The sequence below is a fragment of the Xiphophorus maculatus genome, chromosome 22 (genome assembly GCF_002775205.1).
Source record: "Xiphophorus maculatus strain JP 163 A chromosome 22, X_maculatus-5.0-male, whole genome shotgun sequence".
Taxonomy (NCBI): domain Eukaryota; kingdom Metazoa; phylum Chordata; class Actinopteri; order Cyprinodontiformes; family Poeciliidae; genus Xiphophorus; species Xiphophorus maculatus.
The window spans coordinates 9923269-9937107 of NC_036464.1; the positions used below are offsets into that span (position 1 = coordinate 9923269).

The 13839-nt window shown below is 38.4% G+C and overlaps 1 protein-coding gene across 1 annotated transcript in view; it reads left to right on the top strand.

The window, feature by feature from the left end:
- Positions 1-13839, top strand: part of mcu (mitochondrial calcium uniporter) — a 65597-nt gene that overhangs the window by 16436 nt on the left and 35322 nt on the right. The window lies entirely within an intron of this gene.

A 13839-nucleotide genomic window follows, 5' to 3' on the forward strand; every position in this document is an offset into this window, starting at 1 on the left:
CTCATATTCCCTGCAGCTCACACCACTGGTTTTCCATTGGATTTAAATCTGGAAAAAGGTTGTTTTTTGTTTCTGGTGAAGACATTTCTGTGTAAATTTGGTCACGTCTTGAATCGGCAAGCTATTAAAAACCCCACTGACAAACTGTTTTATGGCTTAGAAAACTAATAGGGTTTTGCTCATGTAGTTTCAGGTGCAGAAGGGAGTGGAGCACTACTGAGAAAAGATGGTATCCTGACTACAATAACAACAATATGTGGAAATATTGAAACAACATTTCAAGACATCAGCCAGGAAGTTAAAGCTTGGAAATGAATTGGATTTCCAATGGTCACTGATACAATATAAGTCAGAAACAAAGTGGCTTAAAGACAATTACGTTTTGGAGTGGCCATCGCGAAGACCTGATGTCAGTCCCATACAAAGTTTGTAGGCAGTATTTTTCTTTTTTTGGGAGGAATATTCTAAAATTAAAGCAAATCGTTGTGAGAAGCTTGTGTGAGGAGACACAAAACGTCAGAGCCTTTTTGTGCTCACTATGAATAAAAGCCAATTCTGCCAAATACTAAGAAAATGTATATAACCTGCTGAGTTTAAATAAAGTTTTTAAAAATCCTTAATTATTCTGACCTTTTTAACTTATTTTGGTAATCACAAGGGAGGTAGTGTTAGCAAAAGCTTAGTCTAATTTATTGTGGGAGGAAAATGAAGTTGTGTTTTTTATATTAAAGGATATGTTAATATTTGGTATCAGCTGTATGTATCTAATATTTAGTGGCATAATCTGCCTCAGTAATAGGTTTCCACACGGCTCTAGCTGCCTCACGTCTACCTGGCTGCTTTGTTTAATCCGGGGACCATGCAGACAAGTGGAGCTGAGTATAAGAATGGATCATTTATGGTCTTTTAGCCTCACTGCTCCCTCATCTCGGGGCCCTTTGAGACAGCCTGGGGATTTCTCAGCCTGGACGTGAACTGTATGGAGGGAATAGATGGAGGCCATGGGAGTGGAAACAGAGGTTAGCAGCATCTTTTTTTATGTAACATAAACCCAGTCTCCATTTTATTCCCAGCCTATAAATGAACTGAGCTCTACTTTTAATTTCTGATATTTTATTTTAGCATTTTGACATTTTATGTGTGAGAAAATGTCTCTGGTAGCCTATTTTCAGGTTTAAGACAACAGTAAGCGTACAAGTACAGGTTCCTAGAGCTAATCTGAAAGTCCCCATGCTGTCGTTGCCACGGAAACGCTCAGAACAATCAAAATGTCCTTTTTTCCAACAGGGGATTGAAGGTTATCCTTCTCTCAGACTCGATGAAAAACGGCTTCTGTGTTAATTTCATCGAGCAAGCTGTGTCAGAACAACATCTCCAGGCTGAGAAATTTATATTCCATTTATTAAATACATCACATTTATTATTCCTGCGGTATTTAGTTAGGGCTGTGAAACTAATTGGGCTGAGTTGCGTTTTCTGTCAAAGCTGCTTTGAAAGGACTTGCTGTTTACATCTGTCACCAACCTTATGAGAAGATATGAATAAAGTGTAATATTTGCTGTCTGTCTCTTTACGCCGGCTTGGCTCATAACTCTTCCCTGATGCTGCGTCCTCTCGTTTTACAAAATGTATTTTGGTTTGTGTGTCTTTTATTTTTTTCAGAGGCAATAAACGTGACAGAGGAGTTCATGCTCAGCAGTCTCCTACCTCACCAATATTTATTCAAGCAGACTGGATGAGATTTATTTCCTTTTATAGTGACTGCTTTTCCTTCTCCATACTCAGACAGCGTCTGTAAGTTTTACTGCTGTACAATCAAGCTAATATTAAGACATCTTTACCTGGCTGCCGATCTCTACTGCCCCCTCAAGCCTTTTATTAGTATTTTAGAATACAAACCAACACAAATGGTGCTTATTTGTAAAGTGGAAGCAATTCTTTTCTTCCACTTTTTTTATTGTTTACAAATTTATCTTCTTTTACTCTAGTACCGCTTACTAAAATTCTTCAAAAGTTACTTAATTAGACTGCCTGTGTTTAATATGGGTGATAATATGAGTAGGGCTGAAACAATTAAACAATTTTTTAAATAATCCTGAAAAAATGTGAAAAATAAAGAATCTGCTAGTTGCATCTTTTCTGCTTTTTATGAAAGTTGGGGTTTTATGTCTTGGGGTTTATTGTTCCTATTTTCCCCTCTATAATGTCCTTTAAAATTGATAACAAATCCTACCTTACAATAAAAGCAGGGTTGTTAAGTGGTGTTTCCTTTTAAAAACCTGCAATATTCAGTGTTTTATAAGCAGGGATAGAAACAACCCAGTTTACTGTCATTGGGGCGAATTTACAGGCTGTCGGTTCATAACGTCAAATCTAAAATTGGCTGGAGTAAGAAGAAGGACAAGATCTACGTCTTCAGCTTTCTTCAGCTTTGGCCGAATGATGTGGCTGGTATTTAATTCCTACAGTTTGAAAATCCACAAAACTTTAAAACAAAAGCATGATCTAATTGCTCTAGCTTAAAACAGAAAAGCAACACTATTACTGCTGCTAAAATAATCTGATATTTGAATTAAAAATTATATCTGTAATATGTCTTTTTTTATAGCAGCTTTCAAGGCAATGAAAAGTGTAACAGTCTTAGTTTCAGTCATTTGCAATGCACACTACTACTACCACTAACTTTGGTACCAGAAGAAACCGTGCAACAGGAACATGTTGCAGTTTTGAAACCATAAATTTGTACCTTGGTACACTTTGATCTTGCAAACAAGATCCCTCCTGGTGGTAGACTAGCCTTACGCTGTGAAATTACTTTGGTAATACCTGTTAAATGTCAATCATTTATGCAGTCAGAATTACTGAAAAACCTGTTTTCCTTGTGCTGTTGGTACATCCGAGTGGTGACAGAAATGTCAGCCATGTGAACTAAGTAAAGTGTTTCTAATTTCACAGCATGTGAACATAGACTGAAGGCATTAATTTATTTCACAGTCAGGGTAGATAGAAGGAAAATATTTGTTGCTCTGCGTTTTGTGTTCCTGGTTCTGAAAATAGGCAGAAAATCTGTTGAACATGATTGTATTTAAGGTAGGTGGATAATCTCTTTGCAGATTTGCTTTTAATAAAAATATGGTGGTACATAAATTCCCTCTACTCAGGAACCTGTCCTGCAGGGAAGCTGCCAGGCTTATGTAATTTAAGCCTCAATTTCACTTGAGACGAATGACAGAGCCAGGAAAGCTTCACTGATGTAGTAGACTAGAGTTACAGCACAGGCTCAAATTGTAGTAAAAGCCAATCTGTGGCGTGTTGATGCTGTTTTTAGGTCAGTTTATAGTAGGAGAGAAGCAATATAGAGATTGTGTTTGTAGAGACATTCTGCAGTCAGGCTAGATTTGTGTACAAAACTTACAAAACCATGGAGATCTGTTTTGACTTGCTGTATAAAATGTGTGTCACTTAGGTTTTGGCGCCAGTAGCCTGTTGAAAGCCATGTTTTTGTTAGTATTGTTAGTATTTAACATGCAGTATTCGTGGATGCCACTTGCCTTGACTCCCACTTAGCATAAACAGACTGTTGATAATTATACTTTAATTGAACAGTTTGAAAGTGTGTTATTTTTCTGCTCCAGTATTAGAATTTACCACTGCTAGTCATGCAAACTGTGCCAGTTTGTGGATCTTGCTATCTGTGGATCTCTCTGTTGCTAAGAATGAACGCTTTGTTATCGATACAGAGACCTACAGATATGCAAGCACTCTGATGCTTTTCTTCTTCTTGCACCATCGGTCCTCTGACGTTTGTTCACCAAGTCTCTCTCTGATTCACGCCAGAGCTTCTTCCCACACGCCCACTCCTTGGGAGGATGTGTGGGTCTTTTTTAACCAGAAACAAAACAAAAACAACACTTTCAGTGGATTATTTTGAGCTGCTCAGCCATTCACTGACTTTTGTCTTTGTACAGCACAACAGCACACCTGATCTGCTAGACTGTTGGTTTCAGAGCCTCACCTCAACACTATGTCTCAGCATTTAACTCGAACTGGCTGAGTTTGAATCTGGGAACTTAAAATGGCCAGCATGACAAGTCCAGCGCAACATATTAGTCCATTTAATGAAGCCGTCTACTAAGCATCTGAATTTACAAAGGTAGGAGGGCAAAATGCCCAGCAGCTACAGTGAAACATCCCCGCAGCATTATGCGACACGGAAAATGAGTGCCTCTCCTGAATTGGCTGCTTTGTAACACCAACCAATAGCTTATCAAGCCGCATTGTTGTTGGGTATTTCAGCTTCCCAAGCTGCATTTTCTTTCTACTATTGTAGAAAATTTAGTACTGTACAAAAAAATCTGTGAATAGTTGGAAGTTGGCCGTATTGTGTTAGTTTTTTTTTCAATTTACATCTCAACTCTACCAAACATGATTTCCTATTTCCAGATCTAATGGAGCGTTTGATTTGTTTCTGAAGTTGCAGATTGGATCTGGGAATGACATCACATCCAAAATTGAGAGAATTTTACATGAAAGCCCAGGAAGTCGGAAAACCAATTCTAATGCTCTCTGTTATTAGAAATAAAACCTAATGCAATAACATTTCCCTTTAGGTCATGTCCAGAAATACTTTGTTCACAAATTTTTTTTTTAAGGTGTGGCAGCCATATTGGCCTCTAAACTTGGGTTCTGTGTCACAACCTTTTACTTTCACAGATGGAATAAAGTTAGAACACTGAACCCACCAAGAGTTCTTATTTTTAATGCTGGCTAAAACGAGCCTGGCTTTCAGACTCTGATTAGGTCAGCATCGTTAATTCTGACACTTTGAGGCCATTTCTGAACTTATGCTATACAGATATTACTCTGGTAGTTTTTCCTGCAATATAGGCGGCTTTTTAGTGACACCTGGGGCCATAAATCAGATGAGAGTGTTTCCACCACCTTTTTGTTTCGTATTTTTGCTCCAGTCTCTCCTTTTACTAAAATAAATCTGTATGCATTTGCTGTATTTCAGATAGTGGGTGCGTGTTTACGTCATGCATGCCAGCAGGTGTGTGACTGAATGTCTCAGCTGGTGAGTGGTTTCTGCTGGATATTTGCTTATTGGACCCCTGCAATGGGATCCCGGTAATTTCTCTCACCGAGGCTGCAGCAGAGCTCACACAACAAGACACGTGCTGGACGCGCACACATAATTGTGTCCTTGAGCATCTGAGACAGCGGGTGGAGGTGGAGAAGGGGGGTTTGCAGGTTCAGTGAGAATATGATTGTCTGCAAAGTGGGTTAGTTTGAGGCTGCCGCATCACCCTGTTTACCAGGACAGGTTATTTTCTCCTTCTCCTTGAGCTTCGGTCACATCCGCCTGTCATCTGGAAACATCCAGGGGAACACCTGCAAATTGATCAGTTCTCCTTGCTAATCTAACACTTTGACTTGCTAGGAATCACCTGGCAACCACACACCTCTATCGTAACCTGGGTTGTCTTAATGCTTCGGAAATTTCATTTGCGTCTCCCCTTCTCCTCTATCTTGCTCTGTTCATCTTTCCTTTCAGCGACCAGAGATTGCCTGGCCTCCCCTGGGGCTTACTGCCTTTCTCCTTCTGCTACTGGAGATGCAGAGATAGCGAACAAACCGAGCTGGGAGAAGATCTGAGAGAGGGAGATAAGGGCATCTGAGGAGATCTGGAAAATTAGTCTCTTAACTTGTACTGTAACTCTCACTCTGTTGATGAGTCATAAAAAAGTTTTGCAGAGATGCGGCGACGGAGTTTGTCAGTCATGTCATGCTCGCAACATGCAGTATTAATTAGTCTCATGGATACCTGAGCTGTCTGTGGCAGCCGCTCTCACTTTTGGATGCCGTCCTTTCACCATCTGCTAGCAGTTAACTCTCTGAATTGGGAGCAAATAGCATTCCCATCAATATTTCTGCAGTTACCAGCTTACGACCCACTGGGTGTATATGATCCGCAGTGTGAAAACACACTTCATGTTTTCATACCTGCCAGAGCTCTGCGTTGTTCCTATTATCTCAGATCAGCTTGTTAGATACATGCTGAGTCATGAGTAGTGAGGGTCTTTTCTCATGTGTTTGTTAGAAAACTTTGTTGGAGCTTCCTTCTTTGCTGATTTGATCAATTGATTTGTTAAAGGCGCAAAAGTTTCAGTTTCTCATATTTGGAATAGGTTTTGTGGTTGGGAAAGAATTGTCTTAATTGTCTAAAAATAAACTTTCCTTTTATAGACAAGCAGCTTGTTTTAGATACAACTTTTTTTCTTGCAGAGGTATAACAGCATAATTAGCTTTTTAGAAGACATTCAGCGATTCAATTTTCAACTCTTTTTGTCAAAATAATTTACTTTCTTTTAGCATTAAGATCTGATAGTGATAGTACACCCACCTTGTCTGCAAAAATATAACTCTTCGTTGTTGCTCCAGGTTGGAAGGGACATATACTCCCTCCAGTGAGTGGTGGGTTTGCTCTGCAGGCTCCTCCTGGGGTTGTGCCATGAAAACTTCCTTATCAAATGTCTGACTCCTGTTGATTCAACGACCTTCATGGCAATTCAATTAAATTCAGCTCAACGGTGCAAGTCAACCTGGGGAACCATGACTGACACAGACTTTTACCTTTTCAGAGGTCAACAGATTATTTTATCTAACAATCTCCAACATTTGCATACTGCTGTTCGCAGAAAATAGACTCATTAAGACTCATTGACTTTTAGGTGGACCGTGCTAAAAAACACAGCCTGACGCGAGCAAAGCAATCTTATCAAGAAGACTCAGATACAAGTGTGTGTAATTGAATTAGGCTTTTATTGAAAACATAATTTATTCCGGTAATTTGAAGCAAAAAAATGTAGAATTTATTCATTATATAGTTTTATTTCTTACAGGGTGAAACATTTTATTAGGGTTCCAACTAACAAATATTTTAGTAACGGATTATTCTATCAATTATTCAGATGATTACCGTAATTGATAAAAAAAAAATGCAAATGTTTCATTTAACCATGCAAGCCTAATTTATACACTGTTAGGAAAACATTAACTGATTCATAATTGGATGGCAATAAGTGCTCAATCATAATTAATTGTGATGAATCGATTATTGAAATAATCGTCAACTAATTTAGTAATCCCCATTTGCTGGAAGAACACAGTCAGAGAAGTAATTAAGTCAAAACTTTACAAGAATATAAAAATATGTTGCATTTAAAATATTAAAAACCTTCATCAATGTCTCAACCATACATTTCAGGTGATTATTTTTTGATAATCTGATGGTTACTGGTTAAAGCTTCTTAAAAAAAAGCCAAACAGTTTTAATGTATTGCAGTCCGCCTGACCAATGGATCCTCTGGACATTGGTGAGGAAATGTTTCCAATTATTGAAGCAGCTCGGATTCCCAGCAGTCTCATGTTTTGGGAATGTGCACAGAATCTTCTTGTCTGACCCAGAACTTATCAAAGCACTCCCAACTGTACGAGTTACTGCATGTCAGGTTTCAAACATGCAGACTGACAGCAGGTAACCAGGGTTACGGTGGATGTAACTGAGTACTGGGGAGAGCTTGGGTTTAACATGTCTGGTATCAGTGCAGAGCGGTTTCTGAGCTCATAGCACGGCATTGCCATAAGTCAGTTAGGAAATCGATACACTGCAGGGAGTGGGCACTTAATTTGTGCATGTGACATGGAGTATAAAGCATGTCCCTGCCTGAGTCACAAATGTGTCACACATGATGGAGTTATTTTAAAGATAGAAATCTGAGCTGCAGAATCTGCGTTATGAGGTTAGTAAATAAATCAGGTGTCACTGCAGTGTCTGAATCTTCAACAGGAAGCCCTATAGAGCTAATTTTATCTTTAGAGCATAAAATACAGAGTGGTTAATTTTTACATTTTGAGTGACAGGTAGCAGAAGTTCCTGTATTTAGTACAGTAGTTTTGGTTATTAGAGGAAATCTTTCCTTTCTAGTCTCATAGCATATGTCTAGTTTGCAATTCGTCCTCTGAAAGTTTGCTTTCTGCATGCCACATTACAAATTGGCATGCCGTCCACTTTACCGCATTGAACTTGGTGCATTATGAGCAGAAAATTAGCTTTTCTCTGCACGCATATGTCATTTATCGTGTTTTTATTCTGCAAAGCAGGTGCTGTCAGTGGGGATTTAGCCAGGTGGGACCTTTTGTATCAGGAGGACAAGGTGATGCGGTTAAGTGTGTTTGCATCATATGTGCTTCGAGTCTGTTGGTTATTTAGAAGCTGTAGAGAGCAGCTGTTGTCTGTGGAAATCTGATAACAGAAATAGACCCCTTCATAACTCACATAGACCTCTGCATGCGGTGCAGAAATGTTCTGGTCTAATTTTAAGTTTCCATGTGAAGTGTTACACAGTTAGAATCGAGTTGTTGGCATTAAGTTGCATTACTGTATTTGTAGAGTGCCTTGGAAAAATATTCACACACCTTACTCCCATTTTGTTTTTGTTTTTTTACATTTTGTCATAACAACCACCAGGTAGACTGACAAAAATTATTACACAGGTGAAATTCCAATAATGCACATTTTTACTTTTTTTTCTTTTTAAACTTTTGCTAATTTGTTTTCAATACCCTTTACACTGTTATCCTTAAATAAATTCCAGTGCCATTGCCTCTGGAAGTCACCTAAATTGAAAATTCACTTTTTTGTAGTATAAATTCAACTGTGGTGGCAGCACTATACTGCGGGAAAGCTTTACATTAGCAGGTACAGGGAAGATAGAGCTGAATAATCTGCAAAACACTTAACTGGAGCAGAATCCATCAGGACAACAAAAGTAAACGTACAGCAAGAGCTACATTGGACAGGTTTAAATCAAACCAAATTGATGTGCTAGAATGGTCTAGTCAAAGTCCATGAAAAATCTTGGGCAATACCTGAAAAATTGTTTTTTTATAGAATTTACTTACTCCTCATTTTGTGTTGTTCTGTCACATAAAATCACCAGTAAAACATACATGTGACAAAAAGGAAAAATTAAAGTGATGTGAATGCTTTTGCATGGATATTAGCGGTAACCTTACATATTCGCATGTGTGTTCAACATGGCCGTAGACAAAGCAAAAGGAACTCTCCAGAGACACCACCTATGAGCTGCTGCCTTATACCTGGCTTGTGAAAGATAAGGAAGACTCTGTATTAATCCTCCAACAACTTGCTATCTCAGCAGTAAGGTCCATTGCGCATCTTAATGTGGCGAACATAGTCCCTGAAAGGTTCCCAGTGATATTACACACGACTCAAGCTTCGTTGCTCTTTGATTTTTGAGACTGCAAGTGTGGCCAGTTGTTGAATTTGGTCTCCTTGGAAACCTAGTAATTTGCTGCGGTGTGTGTGTGTGCTCAAAAGAAGTCAAACACAATTATGAACAATGGACGGTCTGTACGCAGTCGTCCTTTCTCCAATTAGTTCTGCTTGTTTGCAGCTGTAGAAACGTGGAGTTAAAAGGAAGCAGAAACCAGAGGTGATAATCGCAGCTCTTCCCCAGGAAAGCTAATCTTGATTGGGACTGAGCATCTGGCTTGGCTGCGTCCTGAGAAGTAAAGATTTTCCACCGTTTAACGAATTTAATAGGACAAGCCATTCCCTGATGAACGAAAGGGAAGTGTTCACTGTAATGTAGACCCTTGCAAATATTTTCTTATTTCCCTTTTTTGCAATATTATATTAAAACTTCATGTGTTTTCCTGGAATTTTATATGGAAAACCAAAAATGTAAGTTTGTAATTACAGCGGAAGTGTCGTTTGTGCCCTTTGCAGGTTTTATATCAGAATTGGGCCATAATTAGTTCCATCCATCATCCCAACAACTTTAACCCACTTTACTGTCTCTCCTGAAAAAACACAATGTCTTTTGGCTGTGGGGTGCAACAGGGGTCTGTATTATCACCCCTTCTTTTGCATCTCCTGCCCTTTGGTTACATATTTAATTCATAATCTTGTGAAAAAACGCAATGCTCATTCTGTTAATCCTTTGTTTCAAAGCTTGGATGGCCCTGAATCATTTTGAGCTTCAATGATAAAAAAAGGATTGTAACATTAAATGGTCATCTTAGATTTAACACACAAGTTAATTCTGTAGTTAAAACATGTTTGTTTTCATGTCTGTATTACATCACACTTTGATTATTTTAATGCACTGCATTTCAGGTTCAGACAGGCTGCATTTTCTCACCTTTAGCTCGTCTGGTTGCTCCTCACTTTTTCACTGTGTGCTGCAGAATTGATTTTAAAATCTTTTTTTCCCTTGGTGTTCAAAGCAGCATGAGTTGTGGTGTTGTCTAATGCTGTTTTATGCCTGTTTTTACTTCATTTAGTGTTTTCTTAGTGTTTCATACCTGATAGTCCAGTAGACTCTGTTCGACTTGGGGCCAAAATTGTAACATTTGTTACATTTTCAGCAGGTGCAGTTTGCTTTCACACTGCACTATGTCGAACCCAAAAAAACCTTTGGAAAACCTATTTACCCCCTTGCCTGTGGTGAAGCTGCAACAAAAACCACTGAAGAAAATGACATGAAAACCTCAGAAGACAATGAACACAAATTCCTTCTTCACAAAATGTACACAAAAATTAAGTGCTGTCAGATTTTAGCGATGGTCTTTCTCTTTTTGTTATTGGTAAAAGACCACTAGCCATTTCTCCTCAGTTTCTCCCAGAAAACTTTCCATGCCATGTGCTCAGATCGCTACGGCTGTCATGCAACTATCCACCATGTTTTTGAGTTACAAAATGTTTAAAGTTGACAGGAAATTTGAAAATATCATATGATAGTTATGCATTTTTGGAAGACTGGAAGATTAATACCTAAACACAAACCATAAAGTCTTTAAAAAAAGGCAATCATTAAAAAAAACGAATAAATTAACAAGGCTAAGCCTGGTGGGGGCCCAAATAAAGACTGGTGGCCCGCCAGGCTTATAATACATTGAGGGAAACTCTCCTCCTAGTAATGCTAGACTCGTGTTTGATTTGGTTGTATTTTCCCAGAATGCCCTGCACTGTAGTTTGCTTCATACTTTTGGTGTGGTGTCCAGTTCGCTTGGCATTTACATATACAGAGCTTACTTTAACTGAACCAATACCAGAGTTCCCTTTTTTGGTCTACCTCACATTGCGATTACACATTTCCACTTCCCCATACAAACCAAACTTCCTAGAAAAAGAATCCAGAGTTTGATTAAAGTCTAAACAGGGGTGAATGCACAGTTATTCTCTTAATCTTTGGTAAACCATTTGTTTTTTTTTTAAATATGACATACTTTGCTTGTAGCAAACCAGCTACCCGGACGTCTTTCCTCTCTTCTACAAAGGCCACATTTATGCTAATGGCTGTCTCCCGCCTGAGCTGTAGCTATCTGCATGAATTTTTGTAACGAATACTTTTTAAAATTTCCCCTGCACAATATGCGACTTTGTGCAGGGGACAAAGCCACTTATGAGGTATGTTTGACTTATATCTCATAGGTCAAATAAAGTACGTTGAAATTTGTAACATTACTTTTGTAGTTCACTCTTTTTGGTTTGCCAAAAACACAAGGAGACAGTCACAGCTCTGTCTTGGCTTTTAAGACACCTGATGGTTGTTAGATGAAGGTAATGCTGTGTGTAGCGACAGAAAAGTTGTAAAATAGACATTAGCATTAATTGGACTTTTGATGGCTAGCAAACTGCTACTTGTTATGACACAACTCTTGAGTGAAGGAGATCCCACTTAAATTAAAAATTTAACAAGCAAATATTAACTTGTCTTAAATGAATTAATAAACATGCACACAAGTCAGAGTAAAAGCATCGTTAAGATGTATTAGCAAAGCAAAAATGCTCTTTTTTTCTGCTAACATGATTTTCTACTATTTGGCCTAATATATGACTGCATCAGCTTTAATGTTGCTTGAAATTGTGTTTTGCAACCTTTTGCAGCCAGGGTGGGTGCTGTGCAGTCACGTGGGATTTATTTTTGTTATATCACGAACACAAGTGACAGATTGGAAATGCTTCAGTTTGTTGGTCATTTTTGAGAAATAAAAAAAAGGTATCTTAAGCGATGCCGTATGCATGACGAATCAGATCATTTGAGATGTAGATGGTTTAACAAACACTTTACAGCAGTTGTTCATTCTTTACTCAGCTTAACAGAGTCTTGATCGAAGATCGCTACGTGGTTGTTTTATCTCCTGTTTTGTCAAAGTCCATACAAAACAGCTCTGGGTCAATTCGACCCAGCAAGAGCAGAGACATTTCTTCTCTCTCTTGGGCCTTCTAGAAATAAATTCAATCTGTTCTTGCAGATTTTTGTTCTTTGCACGCATTCTGGGCAGACACTTTTTTTCCTCAATTTAATTAAAGAAACTCTTTATTGATTCCATTTAAGGAAATTTAAATGTTTGAAGTCAAGGTTCTTCAGAGATGTTGCTGAAGGCTGTGGGCAGGGAAGATCTCCTGTTGCAGTCTGAGTTACACTGACTCTGAAGAAGCCTCTGACTGAAGATTTTTTAAGTACGTTAAAAGCCTTAAATGGTCAACCATTTAAAATAAACAGCTTGGGATCTAAAGACCTCAACAATCTGACTTACATAGACATCTATTCTAAAACAAGCTATAGAAAAGGTTCTGTGGTTTGATGCAGGTACTTTGCTCTCTGTGTTTAAATTCCACTTTATCTCCATCTGATCTCTTGTCAGCACTCGCAACCTGGGAGCATCTGACTGCATATTTTCAAGGTGAAAGTATTTTAGGCATTTCTAGAGGCTGTACAATCCAGAGGAGAAAATCTGTCCAAGGCACAACCTCTGAACACACCCCGCTGGGATGTGTTCTAAAGTGAGAACACATCCCTAAAGTGAGAAGCAGTCAGCATGTTTATCATGTATTTTATTCAAGTTTGCATTGAGACGTATTCTTATTTTTTTTTGCTTTTTCTCAAACATTAATGCACTAAGAGTACAGATTTGAGTTGTATAGGCTTGATCATCTCTTTCATCTGCAGGTGTGAGCTGCAGCAGCAGGCTGGATCGCTTGCTGTTTAAAACATAAGTGGAAAATTTCACTTGACATTCAGACGGCTGTTGAAATCAATACAAAAGAGAAATTGCAAGTTGGTGTGACAAAAATAGCAAATAAAATCAAGTTATCACTTTGAAGTCTTATTTTAAGCCTGTTTTAGCTCCCAGACATGCGCTGCATATATTGATGTTACCTCATCTCAGTCCACAACGCAAAAATGGTTTTGCAGATTTCTTTTTTTACAAATGAAAATCTAAAAGAAACCAACAGCTTTCAGAAATCAATGCTTTAATAAAATCTAGTTTGCAGATATTCTGACACTAGAGAGTAAACAGCATTGTGAAGATCAAGGAGCATGTCAAATGACATAAAAATAAACATTTCGGATTACATGTGATGGAAAAGAGACATCAAAATGAACACACTATCCGCACTATGAATCGGTGGAGGGAGGATCGCTCCTTTAGACTAGCGGCAGCAGCAACTGGCAAACACTTGGTGGAACTGCACATCGGCTGAACTTACCATACAAACTACGTCTCAGTCCAACGCTCCTTATAAGAACGAGTGTAAACAGCATAATGGTGGAGTATTGTGATGACGTGCTGAAAGGGAAAATGTCACAAAGAGTAGGAGGTTCTTAAAGAGACAATTTCAGAGGTCCAATTTCAAGAAATTGAATGGTGAAGTCAGGTTTCTAAAGTCATGTTTGATATATACAACATTTTTATAACAACTGAAGATAATAGTTACTTTATTAGGCTCTAAAATGGAACTAT